At 40.3% G+C, this 25,592-nt stretch overlaps 1 non-coding gene across 1 annotated transcript; it reads right to left on the reverse strand.

Moving 5' to 3' along the window:
- Positions 1-16,235: 16,235 nt before the first annotated feature.
- On the reverse strand, positions 16,236-16,307 carry TRNAE-UUC (transfer RNA glutamic acid (anticodon UUC)). Its single transcript has one exon. It is a non-coding gene; the product is annotated as a tRNA-Glu (tRNA).
- Positions 16,308-25,592: the final 9,285 nt, after the last annotated feature.

Here is a 25,592-nt window from a genome sequence, read left to right on the forward strand (position 1 = left end):
AACAATCACAGATTAGTGGAGAAAATATTATACACTTAGCACAGGGAAAGTTTTAACTTTAAAATCACCATTACATAAATGCAATTAGTGTCCATCCACAGCAGAAGCCTCGCCCAGGACTTCCAGCTTCAGTGCTCCAGAGAAATCCCTAGGCAGCTTCTAGGTATGGAGCTGAGGGTTCTGGGAAAACTCCCATGGCCAACAGGTTATGGGCCATGACTACATTTCAGAGCAACATGGGGGTCCTGGCAGAGTTGCCAAATTAATACTACAAGCATGGCTCTTTCCACAGAAGGGCTGCTTGATCTGGTGCTTCAAAGGAGTGAAGGTGATTTATTGCAAGTGCATTTTGCAAGGAACCGGAAGAGTCTTCCTCAAATCAGTTCAAAGTGGGGATTTGAGCTATGGTTTTTATAGGTAAGGAAAGGGGTATTACAGGACGACTTTAGGAGGAGAGAAGTCCTGCTTTTAAGAATTTTTGGATGAGAGATTAGATATCTTTAATGTTCTCTTGCCTTATAATGCTGACAAGTTGATACTTCTAAATTCTTACTTACACAGCACAGCCTCTTATTTAATGCATCTCTTAAGTCTGCTTGTTCTATCTGCATGTCTCTTTCTAACTTAAGCTCCTCTTCTAGGCAGCAAGCCACAGTCTTTGCTGCCAAGGCCTTTTCTGTATCCAAATGCATGGCTCCTAATAGAGGCCATGTGATGGCCACAGTGACCTGACAGCTTTCCTTTATCTAATGAAATCCTAACTGTCCTGTGGCCTGCTGCAGGATAACTAACAATTTGCAGGGGAGTCTTGGGCATCCTCATACTCCTTTGGTGGCCCCAATTCACCAATTCATCCAGGAGGACACCATCCAACCCCACCCCCCACATGGATGTTATAGGCCATCCTGGGATTCCCCTGAGGAGTCTCCTTTCCTGGAATTCATGTTGTCAGTGGCTGGGTTCCATAGTCTCCTGGCTGGCTCACCAATTGTCTTGGCCCATTGGGGCTTTTCCAGTCAAAAACAAACAAACAAAAAACACCAGGCACAGATTGAGACATGAACTTTACTAAGGGAACTTATGTAAGGGAACTTGAGAAATCAAACAACTCCAAAGGTAACAATTCCAAGTGTTGAAACAGCACCCCATGACTAGGTGAGAATCAGCAGGGCCAGTTAAAAGGACCCAAACAAAGACATTCTATTGAGGATGAGAACATGGGTAAATCAAGGTGCTTGTTTCATAGTTTTTTAGTAACATTTCAAGGTTCCTGGGAATATGCAGGGCATATATTGACTATCTGTATGTTCTTTCCTTCCTAGGGAGGCCAGCTAAACTTTGACTAACTGCCCAAGGTCATGCAGACTGCTGTGTGCTTGAGTTTCACAGAATCTTAGGGAAGTACCTGAGCCCTGGGCTCCCACAAATGGCCATGAAACAAAAAATATGTGTGAACAGTTGAAAGTAATGAGTCTGTAATAATAATAGTATTTAATGAAGGCTTACTAATGCCACATAATCTTAGTTTGTGATGTGTTTTCCTCATTTAATCATCTCAACTATTTTTAGAGGTGGGTTTCCCATCACCCACACTGAGAAATTCTAAGGTGGGAAATGGTGTAATCATGTCATCTTAACTGGAAGTGCAAATATCATAGAGACACTATACAAATGATCTCCTCAGAATTCTCAGAGAGTCCATCATTTTTCCCTAATGCTCTGGGTAGCCTCGTTCAGGGAACACTAAGAAGTGTGGCCATTTTGGCAACTTCTTGTCAATTAGTTTACTGAGAATGGTTCCAGTTTTTCTTCCTTCTCCATCTGTATGAACAGTGTTTCACACTTTGAAGGATAAAAGCCTATTGTTCATTCATTCTTGTTTATTGCAATCTTTATGTCTAGCAAACTTTAAAAGGAGATGAAATGCATCTGTTATTCTTTTATTTTATTTAGAGAAGTTGTAGGTATGCAGAAAATTTATACAGCAGCTACAGAGCTTTGTATAAATCTGTATAACTTTTCTGTATAGCCCACCACTTCAAACACAATTTTCCTTATTAACAGGGTGTATTAGTGTGGTACTTCTGTTACAGATGGTGAAACCATATTATTATATTATAGTTTAACAACAGCCCATAGTTTACATTAGTGTTCATTGTTGGTGTTGGACAGTTCGACGACTTAAAATTTTTTTATTCTAGTAACAGATTTAGCCTGAAATTTCTCCTTTTAACAAATTCAAATGCATCTCACTGTTGTTTATTATATTCACAATGTTGTGCCACTGTTACCACCATCCGTTATCAAAGCTCTTCCTTCCTAACGGAAACTCTGTACCATTGCTGCAGCCCAGCACATCCCTGAGACCAAAGAACTCTCCAGGCAGAAAATTAGATAGGAGTTTTAATTAGGTACCTATGAACAGGAGAAAATTCTACCTAATGGTGGCTGGTGGGGAAATGGAAGTCAGCATTCTATGTCAAAAATAAAAGAGAGGGCAAGAGTGATAGGGGGAGGCTTACATGGCTCCGCAGAGTCTCATGACATTTGGTTGCAATGAGGTCTTGCAGCTATGGTTACAAAGGAGTTTCAGCAGAATCCTCTGAGAGTTGATTAGGGGAGGGGAGTTTTACATTTTTTGACCTTTAACATCTGTCCTGGTCATGTAGGTGCCTGTGTGCAGTGACTTGCTCTCATAATGAAGGAGGGTGTGGAGCCTGGGGCCCAGGCCCTGGGTTCTTACAATCCACCCCACGCAGTAGACTACATCACCCACAGGACAGCCATTGCCTTCACTAGCAGCATAAGAGATAACAGAACATAAGGAGCTCCCCACACAGAGATCACTCCACATAGTGATGCTGTCTTGGCCAAGAAAGGGAATTAAACCATTCTACCAATAATTGATCAAACCTGTGATTTCAGTCCTAACTGAGAAGATTCTTTTCAGATTTTCCAATGTGCTGAATTCTTCCAGGCCAGCAGGGTATTAGTCTATACAGTCCAGTTCACAGGGGTCACAGGCCAAGGCAGGCAGCTGGAACACCTGACATGGCAGACGCCTGCTGCAGACAGGCATTTGCTACAATGCTAAGGGCAAAAAGAATTCAAACTAATTTTCCATCAGTAGACAGATACCATATCTTTTCCCCCTGCAATTGCAGGGAGTCTTCTGGAGTCAAATCCACAATTAGCCTGGGCATAATAAATGTCCACAGAGTCATACTATTTGGTGGGGGATCCTGGATTGGTTACAAATACATCTTTTGGCATTTTGAGTATAAATTGTGGTCTAATAATTAAATTTTGGGTGACCCTGATACCCCATGGGCTTAGGATTCCCAACCAGTGTGGCTATATTGGCCAGGACCATGCCCAATCAACCTTATTTTCCCCAATTTCTAATGCTTATGGTGCAGGCAGGAGCAAGTTATTTTCATTACCACATGACCAGTGTTGCTGGTCCTTTTGCCTGAATTCACAGTGCTTGTATGGGCCCCACTATTACCAATTCAACAGAAGTGAGAGCTGCTGCTCAGGGACGTGAATCATGGCTGATGAGGTCTGGATGCAACTGGCCTGGCCACTGTAGCAGACATCGTTTGTTATCTTTCAACTGCTTCTTTAAAAATCCATTCATTCTTTCAATTAACCCTGATGCTGTGTGTTTGTAAGGAAAATGAAATATCCATACGACATTAAGTTCAGGCTCAGGCTCACATTAGTTGTTTGGTAAAGGGGATCCTCTTTTCCTTGTCCACATGTATGCCGACCTTGAAGAATGCATTTAGTTTTTGTAAGCTATGTATTTTAGCTCTTTGGTTTTGGCTCTATGTATTTTAGCTCTACTGGGAGTAGGGACATATCTACAGCTGTAAAAGCATATCTTGCACCTCCAGATTAAGGAAGGAACCCAGTATAATCTACTGCCATCTGATGACCAGAATCAGCTTGCAGCTGATGCGACTGAGTTGATGAAGAGGAATCCTTGGGTGTCACAGAGAATAAGAGGGATGGGCACCTGTAACTTCTTTCAGTCGTTGTTTGGTGATGGGCAGCTGGAATTGCTGTACTATTCTCCATAGAGTCTGGCACACTTGGTGTCCTGTATTTCTATGCAACCACTCAGCAGAATCATGCAATGTTGGCTTTAAACTATGAATTTTTGTTAAGGGATTTGCTTCAATATTGCCAGGGAAAGAATCAGTGTTCTGAGCAGAGACATGAAAGAAGACCCCAATCACGTCTGGGGTTTCTTTTGCTTGTGACAGGTACTTCGAATGTGTTCCCACATTTCTTTTGCCCAAACAGGGAAGTGACAACAGCCCATTGCTCTTGCTTCTATGTGGCCATCCACACTAAGCCCTGGTACCCTGCAAAATTGTTAGCACCAGTAGTTAATGTATCTCCTAGTTCATGAACAATGGCCATCCATAACAGCCCTTAATTCAGCTCATTGGCTGCTTTGCATAGTACCCATTTCCCACCATATAGTGTCTATACTAAGTTGCATGGCTTCCAAATATACCAGACAGTCTTAGGTACATTGCCACATCCATCAATGGTGGGCACAGAGATAACCACCTCAGGAGGATCAGCAGGGAGGGGCAAGCATTGTTCTTCCACATAGGACACTGGTCTCAGGATATCATGCATGTCTGCACTTAAGATGCCATTTTGGTTTTCTAAAGCTGTTGGAATGCAATATGCCAGAAATGGATTGGCTTTTACGAAAGGGATTTATTAAGTTACAAGTTTACAGTTCCAAGGCCATGAAAATGTCCAAATTAGGACATCCACAAGAGACTACCTTCACTCAAGAAAGGTGAATCATTTCTAGGGTTTCCCTGCCACATGTCATCATCACATAATGACATCTCCTGTCCTTCTCTCTAGATTGTGGTTTCAAATGGCTCTCTCAGCTCCTGATTCCAGTGACTTTCTCTCTAAGTATCTGTGGGTCCTTACTTAGCTTCTTTGGAGCAGACTCTGGGTTTCATCTCTTAGCTTATCATCTCATAAACATCTGTGTCTAGTTTCATCTTTCTTCTCTGTGTCAGCTTTCTCCAGATTCTGGCTTTTTCTGTGAGTGCTTGCTTATTACCTGGGATATTTCTATTTTCATCTCCAAATGTCTGTGTCTAGCATCTGCTCTTTCTGTTGACTCTCCAAGCATCTCCAAATACCTGCATCTAGGCTTCTGTATCAGCTCCGAGCTATTTCTCTCTCCATGAGCTCCTTTAAGGAACTCTAGAAAACAAATGAAGACCCCCCATTGAATAAGTGGGGTCACAACTCTGTGGAAATAATCTAATCAAAAGATCACACCCACAATTTGGTGGGCCACATCTCCATGGGAACAACCTTATCAAAAGATCTCAATTTACAATAGGTTTGCCCCTTCAAGATTGGATTGGGATTTAAAAACATGGCTTTTCTGGGGGTACATAACAATTTCAAATCAGCACAAGGGATGTTGAAAATGATATACTGCAGAAATATGCTTTCCATTTCATGTATGTGCTTAATTATGCACTGCCACAGTGAGGCTTAGTGGCAGTGTCATGTATCCAATTTTGTATGGGGATGGCTGTTCTTAATTTCACAGGACATTTCTGAGTTAGTCCTTCAACTTGCAGCAGGCATCCCAGGTTGCACACAGTTGTTTCTCTAAAGGACCCCATCATAGTTCAGACCAAGAGCTGATGGGAACTTGCTTTGTTACCTTTGCCACAAGCCCCACCCAAACCCAATACTGGTATTGGCCATATCTAATTCCAAGGCACATCTGGGGAATTACTTTAGTCAAGTGATAGTTCACTTTTCATCCTTCAAATAACTGGATACCTGTAGTTATTCCTCTTTGATTAATTGTATATGTGATTATGGTAATTTCAAAATTAGCAATAACATCGTGCAACCCCTTTTCACATGTGGAATCTATTTGCCTACCCCTTATATTTGTTGGAAGTGATCTGGCAAGAAGTCAATGCCAAGGCCTCCAATGTTTTTGTAGATTTTGTTCCAACAACTCTTGGACCTTGAGACTATCATGTGAAAAAGCCCAAGCTGAGCTTCCTGAAGATAAGAGGCAATATAGAGGAGAAAGGGAATGCCCTGGAATTCATCAGCCAGCCCCCTACCCAGCTCCCGTAGGCAGCCTGGTGATGATTTCAGAGGCAAGTGACCTCTGCTTAATCAGCTAAGTCTGGCCAGACCAGATGCACTATTCTGCTGAGTCCAGCCCCAGCCCAAAAGGCCACCCTGCCACACTGTGATATAAATAAATGCTTTTTGTTAAAGGCAAAGTTTGGAGATGATTTGTTATGCATCAGAATACAGTTTCTGACCCTGCTTGCGGCATACGACAAACTGTCTTTTTCAATGTTCCTTTCTTCTTTCTGGTTCCTGATTAGGTTTTCTTCCCTGCCTATTTTTCTAGGATTCACAAAATTCAAAACCTGCAGGTTGACAGATATTCTGTGATAACTTCATAACTAATTGCCTTAGCTTTAGGCCTATTTATTTCCCCCCTTTCTCTCATAGTACTCAGTGTGTGGCATTGTCAGTGAATCATTTCTATCAAGTCAAGTGTGAGGACGATATTCCTAACCATTTTAAGTTAACTGTTGAAACAATATAAATGACACTTAAATACATGTTCCTTCTTTAAGAAGAGAATCAATTTGATATTAAATTAGAATTCTGAATAATATTGAGTTTTGTGTAAGTTACATGTTTTTACACCTTAAGTTACAGATACAATATTGAAAACATAAGAAGTCTCAAATATGGTGTGATAAATGGTGTTGATTTAGGAAAAAAATGTATTTTCATTTTGATCCTTATAGTTGAGTTTAATTTCAAGATGTTTTGAATACTATTTTAGATAAACATTATAAAACTGGGTAATTTGGTTTTTTTTTTTTTTTTTTAGGTGCATGGTCCAGGGATCCCCAGATCTCCCACATGGAAAATGAGCATTCTTCCACTGAATCAACAATTTGATATTTAAATATAAATTATAAAGTGTAACTTATGCTATCCTATGGGATAGCAATCAGAATTTTTGTTTCTCCATCATTTTTTCTTTTATTTTCTGTAGTTATAGAAAGTAGATGTACTTTCAAGTGTTTAAAGTAATGGAATACAGAGTGCTTGCCTTTTTAACGTATTTGCTAGGTAATGCATTGTGTGTGATGATATGCGATAATATAAGCATATTGAAAAGATTTTGGCTTTATTATTCTTATATTTGTTTGTACTGGTGTGAAAAATCTGTCAGAGGAGCACAGAGCACCATTACTAAAATCCCAAACCACTGTAAACTGTATTTTTTCCCTCTATGTGAGCCTTTATGGGTACAGCCTAGATCTGTCTGCTGAATTCTAGAATCTGAAAATGATTGATACTTTACTGTCCAAACTGCAAAAGTGACTTCCAAGTAAGACAATGCCACAAGTACAGCTATTATTTATTCTTTAACAACTATTGACTGTGTCTCTGGATATTTCTAGAAATGCACAAATCCTAAGCAAAAGTTTTTTTTTTTTGTAGAGTTTATATTTAGTGGGGAAAAATGAAGACATACATCATAAATCAGTAGATGTCATGGTGTTTAAGGGGTATAAAAAGCAACAGTCTTCTTTTATTCAACGTGATATCATCAAAGTCTATTCTTTTCTTTATGGCTGAGCAATATGCCGTTGTATGTATATACCACATTTTTGTTTCTCCGTTCATCTGTTGATGGACGATATTGTTGCTAATAAACAAATTCACAGATAATGAAAGTAGATTACAGTTTACTAAGGGTCAGGGATGAGTGATAGATAGAATTATGTCCCCGAAGAAAAGTACATGTTCTTAATCTTAATCCACATTCTTGGGTGTGCCCCATTTGTGAATAGGTCCCTATGAGGAAGTGTTATCAGTTAGGACGTGCTTACCTATTTATGTGTGGCCAAACTGAATGAGGGGGGCCTTAATCTATATTTCTGGATGCCTTAGAAGAGAGGTAATTCAAAAGTCAAAATCAGGGGAAATCTGAAGAAAAGACGCAAGGAGGGCGGAGACCACCATGAGACAGGAGGCAGAGATACAAGACCAGGAACTGCAAGGATTTTGAGAAGCCTGCCCCAGGGTGCAACAGACTTCAGGAGAATGTCTTGACTTTGGGCTTCTTACTTCCAAATCTGTGATTTAGTAAATTCCTGTAGTTTACCAACCCATTTTGCGGTGGTTGTCATAGCAGCCCTGGCAAACTAAGGCAGTGGGTAAGAGGAATAGTTATTGCTTAATGGGTATAGAATTTCTGCAGAATGGGTAATGGAAGAGTTTTGGAAATGTATGTGGGTTGGTAGCATAATATTGCAAATATAGGAATATCACTGACTTGTACACTGAAAGTGGATAAATTGGGAAATTTTGAGCTGTATACATGTTACAAGAATAAAAGTTAGAAGTTAAAAAATTAAAAACCCAGTTCAGTAACAACATCATGAACCATGGGGATAAGGTATAATTTTATGTAGTCGAGGTAGTGAGCCTTGAGGATATTTGTAAGCAAAACATTTTATGGGTTCATGGCCTTAGAAATTCCCCATTGAAAGGGCTCTTGAGTCACTTCATATCCTTTCCGCAAAAGACTCTGGCCACCTCCAGGTGCTCTATTGTGTGATTAAAGTAGTTTAATCCTTTGCTTCAGGCTGCTTTGACTTAGTTTCTTACAATGCTTTAGCTGTACCCAGCTGCTTTTACCTGCGAGGCAAGTTTTGGGAGGGCATGCTAGCAACAAGTGTCCTAGTTCAATGTTTTGAGATGCCACCTAATAATTGGCACAATCATATAGGCACCCAGTTTGCACAGAAGGATTACTCCTCTCCCTTGGGAATAAGACCAGCACCCCAGAAAGGAAGTGCAGGAGAGCTCCACATGGCGCTGGGGCTTGTGGAAGGTAGGGTCCAGGAAAGGTGCCAGAATCTCCTCACAGTTTTTTTTTTTTTTGGTTGGATTTTCTTGATTCGGCACTCCTCCAGTTACTGGAAACTTTTACTCTTTCTGGAGTTTTGAGGGAGATTGCACTGCCACATTTGATAGTTGCTCAAATATACCTTGGGGGAATGGGTCCTTGGAACATTTTATGCCACTGTCTTGGTCAAATGCCTGATAAGTCTTTGAAACCATTTTTCCAGTGGAGGAAAGATTTTATTTATAGACACACCTATAAGACCCACGGGTACTAATTGTACTTTAACACTAATATTCGTGCTCCCTTTGCTCTATAAGAATATTATAAACCCTTATTTATCATACAATTTAATTACTTAACAAAATTAGCTCCTATCACTGAGAAGTCCCAGATACACAAGGAAACCTAAGGGGTTTCTGGCATAGGAAGGGGTATTTGGATATTTCCTTACAGAGCTACTAGGAACGGTTTCTTGATTACTGAACTCTATGAAAGGTGTTATTCCTCCACAACCATGACAATAAAATCAGATAATTAGTACCTACCAATTATATTTTATTTCCTAGTATAAAAGAATAAGTACAAAAAACTAAAAGAATGGAGAAAGATGTAACATACTAACTCTAGTCAATAAATCTGGATTGTGTATATTAATATCAGGCAAACTATATTTCACAGCAAAAATATCTGAAGTGATAATGAATATCATTTCAAAATGATAAAAGTATCAATTAATCAAGAATGTGCAATCACTGTAAGCATTTATGCTCCAATAACAGAACATCAAAATGCATGTAACAAAAACTCATAGCATTGCAAGGAGGAATAGATACATCTGCAATTAGAGTCAAATATTTCAAGATATCACTGTCAATTGAATTTATTGAATTCAATTTATTGAATAAATAGAACACCAGTAAAAGATATGGAAGGTTTAAATCCTACTTATTTAGTTTACCTGATTGGTTTAAACAATAGGACATTGTCATCTCACAGGTTTGGAGTCTAAAATTCTAAAAGTAAGGTGTTAGCAGTATCATACTTTTTTGAAATCTGTAGTGTATTGGTGGTGGATTGCTGCAAATCCACAACTCAATCTCTGCCACTGTCACGTAGCTTTCTGCTTCTGTTCCACTGGTACAATTTCTTCCTAATTAGAACCCCAAACATATTAGATTAAGACCCATCATAATTTAAGTAGGTCTCATCTTAGTTAGTAACAAACCTCAAAGAACTCATATATAAATAGATTCAAATCCCCAGGACTGAAGGTAGGACGTGAATAGATCTTTGTGGGGGATGTGATTCAATTCAATATAACCTGTCCCCTGAACTCCTAAAAAGCATGTAGTTATCATCTTAAAAAACCACACCCTACTTCCCCAAAACCTGGAGACCTTAAGCCATGTCAGTAGCAACTCTGTCACGAATCTCATCTAAATCAGTCATGGATATGTTCCATCCTAAGTCAAAATTTCCTTCAAGCTATGGACTTATGAAAACTAGAAAACATGTTATCTGCTTCCAAACTATAGTAGTGGACAGACAATGGGTAGATCTTTCCATTAAGAAGGGAGAAGTTGGAAGGAAGAAAGGGGCCATTGGTTCAAAGCAAGTCCAAACCCCAGCAGACCAATTCCCGTTAGATTTCATAGCTTGAAAGTAATCTTTGACCTGATGCTAGAGCAGCATCTTCATCCTCTCTAAGCACCACTGCTATGGCCATGCTCTCTCCAAAACACTAGGATGTGTCCACACAATTTAAACTCAATGGTGGTTGCTCCTCTCTGTTCATCAAAGGAAGTCTCTTCAAACCCAGACCTTGCATCTATGTTTCTGCCTATGGCCTTCATGGTGTCGTATCTCTGTCCCTTCTCATTCAGGCTGACATTGTTCTGCTAATATAAAAACTTTAAATATCTTTTTGTTATTCAGTGCAATTCAAGGGGTTCTAAGCCTTTAAACAAAAAGATTTCCATTGATCTTTTCAGAATAATAACATTTCCAATTCTGATTTACTCTGTGATGATTGATTGTGATGATTGATTGGATCCATAAGTTAGACACAGTAAAGAAAGATGTTTTATGAGCAAATGATGCTGGAAGAATTGAATGTCTTTCATCAAAATGGAACCATAGCAAGACCTTGCACTATTTACAAAAGGGAAGTCAAAATGAATAATACAAATAAACATAAACCTAAAATGACAGCACTTAGTAAATAATGTATGAGAAAAACTTTATGATCCTCTATTAAGCAAGATGCCACAACATATCTGTTAGAATGTTAAATTTGAAGGGAGAATTAGGAGGGATTTCAACTCTAACAAGCTGTTGTGGGGAATATAAATCATACAGCAACTCTGAAAAACCCTCTGTCACTTTCTGAAAATATTGATCAAGCACTTATCACATAATCCAGCTGTACTACATTTAAGTATATACCCAAGAGAAATGAAAATACATAACCACTCAAAGTTGTTCATATCAGCTTTATCTTTTTTATGTTACAATATAATTTTATAACTTCAGTTTGAACATGTATAATCATTATAACTAGAATAACCCTATAGGTAATATTTAAACATATATATATATATTTATATTTAAATGTTGTATCTTAACTTTTCTCAATTCAGCTCAATAATCAAATACACTAAATTTATTTATTTATTTATTTATTTTTTTGCATGGGCAGGCACTGGGAATCGAACCTGGGTCTCCAGCATGGCAGGTGAGAACTCTGCCTGACGAGCCACCATGACCCACCCTACATTCAATTTATTTTGATATATACTTCTGAGAAAAGTTTGTGATGTGTCATTGAAGCACATTTTAACCAATGGGAAGTGCCTTAAAATTTTTTAAAGATGCATTATGCTTTTTATTGCTTTAATTTTTTTAAACATTTTTTTATTGTGGAATATAACAGATACAAAAAAGCAATAAATTTCAAAGTATATTGCAACAAGTAGTTATAGAACTGATTTCAGAGTTTGGTATGGATTACTGGCCCACAATTTCAGGTTTTTCCTTCTCACTGCTGCAAGATACTGGAGACTAAAAGAAATATCAGTATGATTCAGCAGTCATACTCATTTGTTAAATCCTTTCTTCTCTGTTATAGCTCCTTCTTCTCCTGAAGGGCTATGCTTATTCTAACTTTTTCATGTTGGAAAGGGCTGTTGATATAATGGGATAAGGGGATGGAACTAGTTGGTGTTCTTTGGCCCCTCTGGGTTTCAGAGCTTATCTGGCCCAGGAACCATCTGGAGACTGTAGGTTTCTGGAAAGTAATCTTAGTGCATGAAAGCTTTGCAGATTCTCAGACAGAGCCCTAGGTGTTCTTTTAAGGTTCACAGGAATGGTTTTGGTTGGGGATTGGCAAACCATGGTGATTAGGAATATATAGCTGAAGCTCCCCTAAGAGCCTCCTGAGTAGCCTCTCAATTGTATCTGACCTCTCTTAGTCACTGATGCCTTATTTTGTTACATTTCTTTCCTCTGTTTTGATCAGGAAGTCATTGTCCACCCCATGTTGCCAGAAAGACTTTCACCCCTGGATGTCATGCCCCATGTACGGTGGAGGGTCTCAAAACTTGCAGAGCTGGGCTTAGAGAGAGAGGGGGGCCACATCTGAACAACAAAGGAAGTTTTGAGTTTAAAAGGACTCCACTTAAAAACAATCTCCTGCATATTGTGCTTTCCCTTCCAAGCACACACTATACCCACCACCCCTCACATTGCTGTTATCCAAATTTAAGTCAATAAGGAAACTTTTAGTTTCACATCTAGGTCACGCCTGGAGAGCTGGCTTGCCATGCACACACATCTCTACTGGGAGGTGGTGTTGGTTACAGGAGTACAGTATTTCCAGTGTGTTGTTCCAGGTATGCATAACACACAGCACTGTTGCCTCAGGGGAAGATGAAGCATGGGCTTACAGAAAGCAGTCAAATGGAAATCCAAAGGACTTTCTCTTTCAGAGTTCCCCTGTCTTCGTGGAGGTTATCCAGCAATTCCTTTAATTACATCACATACTTCTGAGTCCATTTCTGAGCTGCACTGTTGTACTTTTCTCTATCTTTTTCTTGTAGATCTGAGCAATCTCAGGCACTAAAGGATCATCTGGATTGGTATCACATGACAGAGGACAGATGGACAAGAGTACTTTTGAAATAGTTAGTGCTGGAGACCACTCTAACTGTGGACTATCAAGATAAATGCTGCCACTGCTGTTAATATTTGTATAGCACATTCTTGTTGTAAATGCAACCTCGGGTGGTTTGAAGAGGTAATCGGTTGGGAAATGAATTGTCACGAAAAACACTCCACCCTGATAGGGACTGTCATTTGGACCCATTATTGTAGCTTGCTAATGGAACATTATCTCACAGGACCTGCTGAACACTGCTAGGGGGGTCCCGTGTCAGGTCATTCAATTCCTGTGGATTCTCTGTAGAGCTATCATCAGAGGCAGGTGGCGGTGGTTCCTGGGGCAGGGACAGGGAAAGGATGAGGGGACAGGAGGTTGCCTTGGCAATTGCAGATCGGCCAGAGAAGAGGTGGTGTTTGAAAGCATGGGCTCAGAGGGAGGGGCTGAGGGCTGGGACCCACTGGGCTCCTGGGCCTGCCTCAGCAGTCACGGCATCACCCCTCAGAGGCCTCTTTGTATGTTGCCTTCCAAGCTGTTGGCCCCGCAGTCACTGCTTCTCCCTCTACCAGAACTTTTTAATTATCAGCCCACCATAGTCTGAGATGTATCCTGGTATTACATTATGCTATACAGAATTACAAGGCCTCATTCTTGTTCTGGACTCCAGGAGATTGGGTTGTTCAAATGAGCTATCCAGACAGGTTGTATCTAGACTATATGTTACAGAAAACTTAGGTTCTAGACATAGTAAACCTCTCTACCTTTGGTCTCAAATAGTAGATGAAAGATCTATAATACATATACTGTATTCTTTTTTACCTTAGACCAAGTCAGATTGGCTTTGAATTGAGGCCTGATCTCTTTTTCGGTTACTTTAAATGTTATTATATATAGCTAGGCTAACATTCAGGCCTGCAGCACTCCATTCCTGGGTCTTAGGTGTCACAGAGTTACTCAAAGATCCAGGGAAATACCAGGCGATACACATATAGCTCAGGGTCTCAGAATGTAGAAATACACTTACAACTCAGACCAAGTGTGGTTGCTATAAGTGCTTACAATCTAGGCTCCAATTTTCTTAAAAGTGTTTTCTGAAAGAGACTTTAGCACATTTGTTCTTTGGCTTATTTTGTACAACACATTGTCCCCAAGGCTTAATCAGTTCATCGTGCGCCTCTTGATGTCCTTCCTTTTTGTAGTCACACCGTATTCCATCATATAAATGAATCACTGTTTGCCATTGTGTTTCTCAGTCATTTTACCCTTTGGCTCCTTCCATCTATTGGGAATCATGGATAGTGTCCAAAATAAACCATGTCTTCCATTATCCTCACTTGGTTGTACAGCCAGCAATATTCTCAATTTTAGACATTTTCATTGGTCTATAATGACAAAGAATGGGCAAACCCAGTGTCACCAGCTATCAAATCAAAACTACCCCTTATTACTTGTCCCTCCCTCCTAATTAGTTGCCCCTGGTAGTGTTGTGGTATTGCTGATGTCTTCCTGTTGAGTGTTGGTCAGGGCATGTATTTTTAGTTTTCTCCCATACTGCTCTACTATCGACTCTTTGTCCCATATCAAACCTTGAAATAGTTCATACAAGAACTTATTTATCAGTGGGATACATGGTACTATAATCCCCTTTCAATCATATTCATCTTCAATATGGCAACATTACTTATAACCCCACTGATTAGTTACCATCACTTCTATCTTCTCCCTCGCATGTAGGTTCAAATTCATGGGGTAGCTTCTCCCTCATCTCTAGGTTTTGTGTCCCTCTAGGTCTACTATATTTTACTGTGTAACTTCTGAGATTACCTTACCAGAATCATAACAGTGGACTCACACAGTATCTGCCCTTTCGTATCTGATGTAGTTCAGTCAGCATCATGTTCTCAAGATTCATCCAGGTTGTGCTATGATTCAGTACACCATTTCGGCTTACTGCTGCATAATATCCTATCTTATGTATATACCACATTTTGCTTATCCACTCATCTGTTGATAGGCACTTGTATTGTTTTCATCTTCTGGCAATTGTGAATAGTGCTGCTATGAACATCAGTGTGCAAATGTCTGTTCGTGTCACTGCTTTCAGCTCTTCTGGGTATATACAGAGTAGTGGTATTACTGGGTCATAGGGTGTGTTAGTTAGATTCAGTTGTCAACTTGGCCAGGTGAGCATACCTAATCTTGTTGCTGCGGACATAAGCCAAGGGTACACGTGAACCTCATCTGTTGCCAATTACATCTGCAATCACTAGGAGGCGTGTCTGCTGCAATGAGTGACGTTTGACTTAATTGGCTGGTGCTTAAATGAGAGATCGCAACATAGCACAGCCTAGCAGCTTGGCATTCCTCATCTCAGCACTTGCAGCTCAGCCCAGGCCCTTGGAGATGGAGAAAGAAAGAACCCTGGGGAAAGTTGTTGGAACCCAGGGGCCTGGAGAGAAGACCAGCAGAGACCATCCTGTGCCTTCCACGTAAGAAAGAACCTCAGTGGAAAGTTAGCTGCCTTTCCTCTGAAGAACCAACAAAATAAATCCCCTTTTATTAAAAGCCAATCCATCTCTGGTGTGTTGCATTCCAGCAGCTAGCAAACTAGAACATAGGGCAACTCAATATTTAATTTCTGAGGAGTTGCCAAACTGTTTTCCTAGCAGCTGCACCTTTATACATTCCTACTAATAGGGAATAAGTGTTCCAATTTCTCCACATCCTCTCTAACATTTGAAGTTTTCTGTTTAATATCAGCCATTCTTACAGGTGTGAGGAGACATCTCACTGTAGTCTTCATTAGCATTTCCCTTACAGCTAATGAAATTGAGATCTCTTCATGTGCTTTTTAGCCTTCTGGATTTGCTCTTCAGAAAAGTGTCGATTCATATCCTCTCCCCATTTTATAATTGGGTTGTTTGTTTTTTGTTGTTGAGCTATATAATTTGTTTATGCACACAGGATATCAAGCTTTTATCCAATATGTGGTTTCCAAATATTTTCTCCCACTGAGTTGCCTTCCTCTTCACCTTTTGACAAAGCCCTTTGAGGCACAGAAGCTCTTGATCTTAAGGTGTTTTCATTTGCCTATTTTTTTTGGGGGGGTGCATGGTCCAGGAATTGAACCCAGGTCTCCCGCATGAAAGGCGGGCATTCTAACCACTGAACTACCCATGCACTTTGTCTATTTGTTTTTCTTTTGCTGCTTGTGCTTTAGGTGTAAAGTTTAAGTTACCTCCTATTACTAAATCTTGAAGATGCTTCTCTGCGTTTTCTTCTAGAAGTTTTAAGGTACTGGTTCTTATATTTAGGTCTTTAATCCATTTTCAATTAATTTTTGCATAAGGTGTGAGGAAGGGGTCCTCTTTCATTCTTTTGCTATTGATATCCAATTCTCCCATGCACATTTATTGAAAAGACTTCTCTCTCTCAGTTCAGTGGATTTGGGAGCCTTATAGAAGATCAATTGTCCATAGATTTTCTGGTCTATCGCCACACTCTCAATCCAATTCCAATGGTAAATACTTCTGTCTTTGTGCCAGTACCATGCCATTGTTTTTCAACTTTTTTATTGTATAGTACAACATATATACAAAGCAAAGAAATAAAAAAGCAATAGTTTTCAAAGCACTCTTCAACAAGTAGTTACAGGACAGATCCCAGAGTTTGCCATGGGCTACCGTATGATCCCCTCAGATTTTTCCTTCTAGCTGCTCAAGAATATAGGAGGTTAGAGGGCTTAAATATTTTTTTATCATCACAACTGACTTTTTTTCCTTCTTTTATGTGAAAAATAACGTGTATAAACATTTATTTAGCTCATGATTCTGTGGATCAGTGCTTTAGCTTGAGTGGTTCTGCTGGTCTTAGCTGGGTTGCCCACATGTCTGGTAAGCAGATGGATGGCTTTTAGCTGAGGTCTTGTGCCCCCAGGGTCAATTGTAGCAGAGTAGGCCATTCTGGTCCAATTTTCTCTCATATCTTTCCCATTAAGTTAGCCTGGGTATGTTCTCATGACGAGGCAGAGATGCCCAGGTGAGTAGCCCAATCCAGGACAAGATCATGATTTCAGACAGAACCATGGTTTGCATCTGGTGTTTGGGGTCCTCTTCCAAGTGCACTGATTGTTGGCCAAATTCATTTCCTTTTGGTCTTAGGACTGAGGTTCCATTTTCCTGCTTGCTGGCAGCTAGGGATGGTTCTCAGCAACTAGAGGTCACTGCACTTCCTTGCCACATGGCCCTCATAGGCTTTTTTGCAAACATGAATGTTTGCTTTATTCCAGCTCAACAGGAGCATGTCTCTCTGACTTGCTCTTTTGCCACCTGCCATAGAAAACACTCTGCTTTTAAAGGTCTTGGGTGATTAGGTCAGGTCCACCTAGATCACCTGAGTGGTCATATGATTTGGGATCTTAATTACATCTGAAAAGTTCTTTCACAGTGGTGTCTAGATTCTTGATAGAATAAATAGGTAGAATAAATAGGCGAAGGTGTGTATATAGGGCCTGGAATCGTGGGGGCCATCTTAAAATTCTGTCTATATCTTTAAACAGTGGCTGCTGAGGGTATCAAAGCAAATTGCTGGCTCCCATAACTAAAAAGTCCTGGAGTGCATCAGGCTTCAGGCATAGCTGGATCCAGCTACTCAAATTATTCCTTCCAGATATTTACTTGCTCTTGTATTCTCTCCTCATTCCCACCACCTCTAATATATTTCTCAATCTATTTCTCCCTCCTCTCCTTCCCTCTCTACAGACCCCACCTCCTTCTTCCAAATTCTTTCTTGCTTTAGACTCTGCATTGTTTTGTGTTGGATTTTTCCCCCATCTCATTTCTCATTTTGTTTAATTATGTCTTCTCTCCTTTCTTCTTTGTTAGTCTAGCTACAAGTCCATCAATTTTATTGATTTTCTCAAAGAATCAATTTTCAGTTTGTTGATTCTTTCTATTGTTTTATTGTTCAGCAGTTTGCTTATTTCTGCCTTAATCTAATTTGTCTTCTTCTATTTGCTTTGGTGTTAGTTTGCTGTTCTTTCTCTAAATTCTCCAAGTGTGCAGCTAAGTCCTCAATTTTTGCTCATTCTTGTTTTTTAATAGGCATTTATGGCAATAAATTTCCCTCTCAGCACTGCCTTTGCTTCATCCAGCAAGTTCTGATATGTTGTTTTCTTATTATCATTCCTCTCCATGCATTTACCCAATTTCTCCAGCAATTTCTTTTTTGACGCAGTGATTATTTAAGTATATGTTGGTTAATCTCCACATAGTTGTGAAAATTCTGGTTCACTGGTGATTGTTAGTTTCCAGTTTCATTCCATTGTGGTCAGGGAAAGTGCTTTGGATAATTTCAATCTTATTAGATAAAAACTCATTGCATGTCCCAGCATATGATCTATTCTGGAGAATCTCCTATGTGCACTAAAAAGAATGAATTTCCTGGTGTTTTGGAGTGTAGTAATCTATATATGTTTATTAAGTCTAATTCATTTATCACTTTGTTTAGCGTTTCTATTTCCTTATTGAGCATCTGGTTGGTTGTTCTAGCTATAGTGAAGTGTCCCCTTATTATTATTGAAATATCTACAGTTCCCTTCAGTTTTGCAGTATTTGTCTCATGTACTTTGGAGCGCCTTGATTGAGAGCATAAACATTTATGATTGTTATATCTGCTCAGGGAATTATCCTTTATTAATATGTAGTGTTGTTCTTTATCTCTTATGTCATCTTTACATATAAAGTCTGTTTTTTCTGATATTAGTAGAGCTGTTCCTGCTTTCTTTTGGTCACAGCTTGCATAGAACATCTTTTCCCATCCTTTTGCTTTCAATTTGACTGTGTCCTTGGGTCTAAGATGCATCTATTGTAAACAGCATATAGATGGATTATATTTTTAAATCCATTCTTCCAATCTGTATCTTTTCATTGATGAGTTTAGTCTCTTAACATTCCAAATTATTATGGTAAAAACAGTTCTTGACTCCATCATCTTATCCTTTAGCTCTCATTTGTCAGATACATATATCCTTTTTCCTCTTTCAATCTTTTTATCCGTTAAGTTACCATTACTGATACTCTTCAATTCTGTGCCCACCTCTGGACCTTCCTTTCTGGTCATTTTTTTCAACTGACAGGACTCCCTTTAGTATCTCTTGTAGGGAAGGTCTTTTGTTGACTAGTTCTCTCAGTCAAAATCCCTCCCTCAATTTTGAAGGACCGGATAAAGAATTCTTGGCTGGAAGTCTTTCTCATTCAGGATCTTAAATACATCCTACCACTGCCTTTTTGCTTCCATGGTGCCTGTTGAGTAGTCCAAACTCAGTCTCACGTGTTTCCCCTTGTATGTAGCACACATTTCTTTTCTTGTGCTTTCGGGACTCTCTGTTTCTCTTCAATCTTTGGCGGTTCGATTAGTATGTACCTTGGAGTAGTCCTATTTGGCTTTATTCTATTTGGAGGTTGTTGGCCCCTGTGATTTGTGTTTTCATGTCTTTTATAAGGGTTGGAAAGTTCTCCCCAATTATCTCTGCAACTAACTCTCCCAGGCCTTTCCTCTTCTCTTCTCCTTTTGGGACACCCGATGATTCCTATATTTGTGTACCTTTTTCTGTGCATCATTTCCTTAGGACTCAGTTCTATTTTTTCCATCTTTCTTGCCATTTATTCTTTTGTGCACTCTGGTTCAATTGTTCTGTTCCAGCTCATTTATTCTTCCTTCTGCTTCTTTGAATCTGCTATCCTATGTCTCTAGCATATTTCTAACTTGGTCTACTGTATCTTTCATCTCTATGAGATCTGCCAGTTTTCTATTTAATCTTTCATATTCTTCTTTATGCTCTTCTTATTTCTTCCTGATGGTATTTATTTCTTATAAATATCCTTGTGTAGTTGTTCCATATTCTGTGCTGTTTCTAAAGTTTTGGTTTTGACTTGGTTGTTTGGCTGGGCTGTTTTTGCTTGATTCTTCACATGCATTGTGATTTTCTGTTGTGTTTGGGACATTTGATTTTCTTAGAAAGGTTATTTTACAATTTGGATTCCTTCATTTGTCTAAAGTTTTGTGTACTGGGTTTTGCAGTGAAAGTTTCCTTTTACACTTGATTTGTCATTAATTCCCGGCCAAACCAAGGCCCAGACTTTATGTAGGGGGTACAGTTCTACTTGAGAGTCGCCAAGTGGGAGACCCAGACTCGATTCTTGGCCCAAGCCTCCCCATAAAAATAATAATAAAATTAAAATGTAATAAAAATGTTAAAGAGAACCGCATCTCAATAGCAGTAGGCCTAATGTCAGAAGGAGACACCCAAGATAAATTGGGAATGCACTCAGACTGGTGTCCAGAGAAGGGAGAGAAAAGGAAAGAAAAATAAATCAAAAGAAAATAAAATGAATAAAAAAAAAGAAATAAAAACCAAAAAATAAAAGAACAATAAAATATAAATATAGAGAGTATATAAATAAAAATAAAAATAATAATCATACTACTAATAAAATGTATATAGAAAAAAGTATATTTAGAAAAAGAGAAAAATAAAAGATAAAAAGGAAAACCCTAGGCTGAAAGGGATTTTGAAAGCCTGTACTTACTGCTTCTCAGCACCAGGTGGCAGTCCTACGCACCGCCTCCCCTAGGGCCCGCCCCTCCTCAGCCTCAGGGGCCGGCTGGGAAGACAGCGTGCTTGGTGGGATGGTTGACGCAGCGCTCGGGACAGGGAGAGCAGTAGACCTGCAACGCCTGGTTTCCCGTGGATCGCCACCCCCCCCCCCCCCCACACACACACACACCGTGCGCAAAAGAATGCACATCTGCGACATCCGGCTGGGCGATGGTTCCCAGCGCCCAAGGGCCATGACACTTGCTAGTTGATGACCAGGCCTGCCTCTGGGCTCCCCACGGGCGCTGCTGGCTGAGGGGGCACTCGGGGACGTTTCCCCAGGCAGCAGCAGCTGGGGCAGGCTGGAGCGGAGGGATGGTCAGTTCCCTTTGATTTGCATCTCCCCATGCGTGGTTGTTGGGCCCCTATTGGGGATTACGCCGATTGGACCCACCCTACTCGCCACATCTGATCCCCACCCCCACCTTTCTCCTCCCCAAGAAACACTGGGGACTACTGTATGATCACTCGCCCAACTGGGGTGCACTGTTGGTCATTCTCTACCTATCCGCTATCTTGTCCCATGGAGCAGGGGTGAATTCAATCTACCACACTCCCGCCACATTCCAGGAGGGTTATAATTATATTACATGTCTGATTGAAAGATTATTATAATCAAAATTAATTTTATTGTGTACTCGTGCTTTAGTAGGCTAAACCTCATATAATTTTAATTATAGCCTCATAGGTGGCAATGATGTTATTGTCTGCACTTTTGGCTAAGGAAAGAAGGCTGAGAGAAGTTACTTTCTTGCTCAGGGTCAATAGACAGTGAGTGACATTGTGCAGACCCAATTCCAGATTTTTCTGACCCGGTGCATGGGCTATATCAAAATCAGATGATGCCTGAGCCCTGCTTTCATTGGGGACTCTGAACAGGCAGAGAGAAGCTCTGGTTGTCCTTAATAATTGAGACAACTTCTTTGGTGTCTTTACTTGTCCAGTCCCTTCAGTCCCTGCCCAGGCTCCTGGCCAAGGTCTGATGGGAAATTGGAGGCAATTAGCTTACTACAGTGTGTTTTGGCCAGGAGCTTAAGGACTTTTTCTGAGTCCTCACCGGTTGGTAAAAAGGAAATCTACTGCTCATTAATGTGAAGCTCAAGGTCATGCCTAGAGAGTTCTAGAGACTGTGAGCTCACCATATTTCACGTATTCTTTTGTTCTTGGTGTCAACAGATGCAGAGACTCAGCACAGTGGTCTGAAGGTGTTTGAGTTCACCAGGAAGTGGGACAGTTCAAAGTCAGCTGGAAATTTATCATTTGCCAAGGTGTAACTATATGATGATAAGTTTGCATATATATATTTAACTGATGGATCTGTGTGTTTTTGTGGTGCAAGTATAATATAGGTATATACATATTTTCTTTGTTATTTCTGTGTGTGTGTGTGTGTGTGTGTGTGTGTGTGTATATGTGCACTTACACAATGGTGCCTGAGATATGTAACTGACTCATAGCCTTGTTTCCTACCACCCTTTGACATAGCACATAAAGCTCCAAATAAGTCCCACTTTGGGAATGAGTGAAGCCTTTTAATCAACGTCATTGATCCCAAATATTTGGCCTGTGATCTTTCAATAATTCCCACTTTTTCACCCCCAGGCTTGACATCACAGCTAGGAGGAATCTGGAGGAAAACTGATGTGCTGCCCAAGTGGAGCACAAGTTTTCTGATGTCTTCTGTAACAAGCATAAGAGAGAAGGCTTGAAATCTTTACTTTGGTGATGTGGGTTTGTGAAATCTCTTTCCTATGAGATACATTTCCATGTATGTGAAATGATCTATTCTGAAGAATGTTCCAAGAGCACTAGAGAAGAATGTATATCCTTGTGTTTTGGGGTGCAATGACCTATATAGGTCTGTTTAGTCTAATTCATTTATCAAGTTATTTAACTTCTCAATTTCCTTGCTGTTCTTCTGTCTGGCTGTTCTATCTATAGAGGAGAGTGGTATATTGAAGTCTCCCACTGTAACTGTTGAAACATCTATTGCTCCCTTCAGTTTTGCCAATATCTGTCTCTTGTACTTTGGAATTCCTTGATTGGGAGCATAAACATTTATGATTAGTATATCTTCTTGGTGAATTGATCATTTGATTAGTATATAGTGTCCTTCTTTGTCTCTTATGATGTCTTTACATTGAAAGTCTATTTTATCTGATATTAGTACAGCTATTCCTGCTTTCTTTTGGTTACAACTTGCGTGGAAAATTTTTTTTCATCCTTTCACTTTCAATCTATTTGTATCCTTGCATCTAAGCTGAGTCTCTTGTAAGCAGCATATAAATGGGTTATGTTTCTTAATCCATTCTTCCAATCTGTATGTTTTAATTGGTAAGTTTAGTCAGTTAACATTCAAAGTTATTACTGAAAAGGTGTTCCTTGACTCCACCCTCTTTTCTTTTTTATTTATTTGTCAGATCTATATATTCTTTTCCCTCATTCTCTTTTTAACCTTTAAATTACCCTCACTGGTACTCTTAAATTCTGTGCTCTCCTCCAGACCTCCTCCTTCTGTTTTTTTTCATCTGGCAGAACTCCTTCTAGTATTTCTTGTAGGACTGGTCTCTTGCTGGCAAATTCTTTCAGAATTTGTTTGTCTGTGAAAACTTTAACCTCTCCCTCATATTTGAAGGATAATTTGACTGGATACAGAATTCTTGTGCTGGAAGCCTTACTCTTTCTAGGTCTTAAATATATCACACCACTGCCTTCTCACCTCCATGGTGCTAGTTGAGTAGTCTGAACTGAGTCTTATGTGATTTCTTTTGTATGTGGTAGATTGTTTTTCTCTTGTTGCTTTTAGAATTTTCTTCTTCTCCTCACCATTTGACAGATTGATTAGTATATGTCTTGGTGAAGGCCTATTTGGATTTGTTCTGTTTGTAGTTCATTGGGTTTCTTTGACTTGTAAATGTCTGTCCTTTGTAAGGGTTGGGAAGTTTTCTCTCATGATATCCTCAACTACTCTTCCTAGCCCTGGACTCCTCTCCTCTCCATCTGGGACACCAGTGATTCCTATATTTGTGCACTTTGTTTTGACTGTCATTTCCCTGAGATCCTATTCAAATTTTTCCATCTTTTTTGCCATTTGCTGTTTTGAATCTTCAAAGCCCGTTATCCTGTCTTCTATATTGCTTATTCTTTCTTCTGTCTCTTCAAATCTGGTGTTGTGTGCCTCTAACATGTTTTTTATTTGGTCAACAGAGTCTTTAATCTCTGTGATATCCACTATTTTTCTATTTATTCTCTCCAATTCCTCTTTATGCTCTTCTGTCTTCTTGATCTCCTTTATGTCACTTGCCATCCCACTTATTTTATTAAATGGAATTATATGAACATCTTTGGTTGGTTGTTCCAACGTCTGTGTCTCCTCTGGAGTTTTAATTTTGTTATTAGGCAAAGCTATATGTGTCTGCTTTGTAATATGTCTAGTGATCTTCTGTTTTTTTATCACATGTAAATATCGTGATTGATTTACTGTGGGAGTTCATTTATTTCAGTAATCTAAGACCTTGCATTTGCAGGATGGATGTGCAGCAGGGAGCAATGTATGGAGTGGGGCACAACAGTGCAGTAATTCATTTCAGGGCAGGTATAGGCACGGGTTGGGGATGTTACACTGATGCTTGTGAATGTGGGCACCCAGCGACCAGGGAGGATGTATCTGTGTGGGTGCACCAGTCTGGGAGGCATAACCCTGAGGTTCACTGGTTTAGGCCGTGGGGCCCTTTGTGTGCATGTGTAGAGCTGTGGCAGCAGGTAGGTGTTATGCCTTCGTTTGTTGGGGGCAGATGTGATCTGGCAGTGCTGGTGAGTATTTTCTCAGAGCTGCGGAGTATGACTGAGGGCTGTGCGGTTCTAGGACTGCCATAAACTGCAGTTCCCAGAGCTGAAATATGTGATTGGTGGCTGCATGCATGTATGGGTGTAGAAGTGCCATAAACTGAAGTTCCCAGTGCTGAAGGAGGTAGTTGGGGTCCCGGGCACATGTGTGGGACTAGGACTGTTGTAAACTGATGCGCAGAGCTCAGGAGAGGGTGGGGTGAGGCTGTGCGACAGTATGGGACAGGGGGCAGGGGTAGCTTGGGTATGGAAATTAGTACCTGTAGCCTTTATGCAGTGGCAACAGCCTACAGGGGACAGGGAGGGGAAGATAGTGCTTGGGAGGGTTGCTGGAGAGTGGGTTGGGCTGCATTTGGGTTGGGGGTGTGGGGCAGGTATGCGCACTGGGGGCTGGTGGGGTGGGGGCACCTGGAGTGCAGGGAATGGGAGTGGGTGATGGTGTTCAGGTGCATGGGGTATGGGGTGAGCCACTGGGCACAGGGCTGTGCTGGTGAGGGTGGTACATTCAAGGAGCATGGCCTGGCTTACTTCCTAGTCCCCGGCTCCCATCCATGCACTCCTGTGGGCTCTGTACCTCAGTGCCAGGCTCCAGCTTTGTGCTTCTCAGTTCCTCAGCCTCTGCAACCAGGGCTGCCTTATGTGGTACAAAAGGCTCTCCCAGGTCAGTTGTACTCTTGAATCATTGTCTCAGTCACCCACCCATCCCTTCTCTAATTTTTCCTTGGAGCAGGACTGAACAAGAGCTACTTTATTCAGCCATCTTCCCAGAAGTCTCCTCTTGAGTTTATTTTTAAAGTTTAAGTGATTAAAGGTGTACTACAGACGCAAAAAGCCCTGGTTGAGTCCTTGTTCCTCCACTTACTATTTATTTGACTTTCTTCCTTTTTATTTGTTCATGTAACAAATATTTGTTGAGTGCCTACTTTCTATTAGCACTGTTCTAGGCATTTATGAGAGTAGTG

The sequence above is a fragment of the Tamandua tetradactyla genome, chromosome 2 (assembly GCF_023851605.1).
Source record: "Tamandua tetradactyla isolate mTamTet1 chromosome 2, mTamTet1.pri, whole genome shotgun sequence".
In the NCBI taxonomy this organism is placed as follows: domain Eukaryota; kingdom Metazoa; phylum Chordata; class Mammalia; order Pilosa; family Myrmecophagidae; genus Tamandua; species Tamandua tetradactyla.